This window comes from Apaloderma vittatum, unplaced genomic scaffold (assembly GCF_000703405.1).
Source record: "Apaloderma vittatum isolate BGI_N311 unplaced genomic scaffold, ASM70340v1 scaffold4197, whole genome shotgun sequence".
Lineage (NCBI taxonomy): Eukaryota > Metazoa > Chordata > Aves > Trogoniformes > Trogonidae > Apaloderma > Apaloderma vittatum.
Genome location: NW_009726745.1, coordinates 2,719 through 4,910, shown reverse-complemented (window position 1 = coordinate 4,910; position 2,192 = coordinate 2,719). Strand labels below are relative to the sequence as shown.

Below are 2,192 nucleotides of genomic sequence, written 5' to 3'. Positions count from 1 at the left end.
ACAGTCTCTGTGTTTGCTCCCGCTCACCGTAAAACTCTCATTAACATAAATAGGAGCAGGAACAAGACCGCAACATGACTAATTCTCCACCCCCAGACTGTCTGTGTGTATATTATCAACTCCTCGTTCAGCTCATGTGCCTGCACACAATTGTGGGACAAATCTTTACTCTCTGCTGGTGTTTATTTTAAATCGACTCTTCTCACTGAAAAAGTTCGAGAGGCATAATTATGGTCTGGATTTCAGAGTTACACACGTCTTCGTGGGTGCAACTTGCAGGGAAAATAATGGCTGAGTAACTCGTACCACTGTGGTTTAGTGCATCCAGCTAGAAAGCGGCTTACATCCTGGCTGGTCTTTCTGGGCATGTCAGCAGGCAGACGAAAAGGTATTTTGTTTTGTGTTCGGTGTGTAGACCAGAGGTCTGGATCTATTCCTAGCTCAGCCATAGATGAGCATACGACCTTGAGAAAGTCTCTTATCTGATCCTGCCGGCAAATGAATGCAAGGAGCTGCCTGAGCTTAACTCTTGTGGAGCTGTTTGAGTCCTCTCTCCCTCTAGGTTCCAGGGTTCGGTACATCAGCTTTGGGCACAGCGTCCCCAAGTTCACATGAGGTAGCAGGAGGAGAAGCTGGGAGGAAGTTCTTGGCTTCTCTGTGCTAGTCCTCCAAAGAGACCATTAAGACCATTGACAGTGGGCAAACTGGACATGGCTGGTGGTGGAAACTGCAAGTCCAAGTCTCCCTGAACTCAAACCATGTCAGCACCCTGACTACTTCCACAGCTGGCCAAGGACCATGCTCCTGACCTAAGCGTGCTGGACAGGAGGGAAATGAATCTTAGGGATGCAGGTTTGCATCTTTAGCAAACCAAGACCTAACCCCAAATCTGTAAAGCTTGGAGGGGAGAGGGAAAGAAGCGAATTTTCCAAGCTGTCTTTTTGGCTCAGACTCTTGGGGGAAGTTTGGGTTGTCTTACTTCATCTGGCCCAAAAGGAAAGGTATAGGTTTGACAGCCAGGCAACTGGCAAAGCAGCATGAATAGACACCCCAGCAACAGCCATTGCTGTCTCGAGAGGATGTTGGGTTGTGTGATACAGCTCCAGAGGGGCCTGTGAACATGTCCTGGCCTCTTTGGCAACCCTTTCATGGCCCCTTGAGTTAAGACTGGAGATGAAGGTAACCAGATCTTCCCTAAACGCCAGAGCCTGTCTGTTCCTGCCCCAAAAGCAGTCAGATAGCTGAGGTGAGGTAACACTCCCCAGAAGCACCTTGGCACTGTGCCTCCCCTAAAGCCCTCCCTCCCTCTTCTGCAGCAAGAGCCGTCCTCTCCCTTCTCACTCCCTTCTCTTTCTCAGACTGGAAACCAATCCTTTGCTTTTCTTCTAGGTGTTTATCCAGGGTCGGCGTGGTGCTTGAGCAAGAGCCACCACCACCACGACTGTCCTCTGAGGGGTCGTTTGTCACATCACAGAACCTGGTCCAGCTCTGAGGGTTTCCTACCTCCACCCCTGGCCCTTTCCAGCACACCCCTATGCTGTTTGACTCCCAGAGAGGATGTCTCTACCCAAAATCCAAATAGAAGAGGCTCTGGACAGCACGGATATTGGCTCTGGAAGTGCTGCTCCTCCTGATGATCACCTGAGGAGCCTCAAGGCATTGACAGAGAAACTGAGACTGGAGACGAGGCGTCCGTCTTACTTGGAGTGGAAGGCGAAGCTGGAGGAGCAGGCATGGAAGAGCCCCCAGCCAGCAGGAGAGGAAGAGGCAACCGAGGCCAAAAAGACCGTGGGGGAGACTGTCCCCTTGAGGAAGGTGCAGCTGCATCTCAATGGGAGCCCTGCCCAGGACAAGGTGACTCTTACCTCAGGGAGAATAGGTGGCTTTGAGAGCATCGACGAAGCTCTCACGTGGCTCAGGAAGGAACTGGTAGGTGGCTTCCTTTCCTTGTTACGTAGCACACTTTTTAAAGAGGGATCAAAAAACCAACCAACCAAAGAATGATCTAGTTGAGAGGCGTCCCTGCCCATGACAGAGAGGTTGGATTAAATGATCTCTAAGGTCCCTTCCAGCCTAGGCCGTTCTATCATTCTGTGAATGAGGAAACAAGTGACTCCTTGTTCCTACCCGTCTTCAGCCCCAGGTGAGAAGGCAACAGTCAATCATTGCTTGTTTTGTGGCTGAAGGATGAA

The 2,192-nt window shown here is 50.7% G+C and overlaps 1 pseudogene; it reads left to right on the top strand.

Moving 5' to 3' along the window:
* Window positions 1–1,557: 1,557 nt before the first annotated feature.
* LOC104276924 lies at window positions 1,558–1,929 on the top strand (annotated as a pseudogene).
* The last annotated feature ends 263 nt before the right edge of the window (window positions 1,930–2,192 follow it).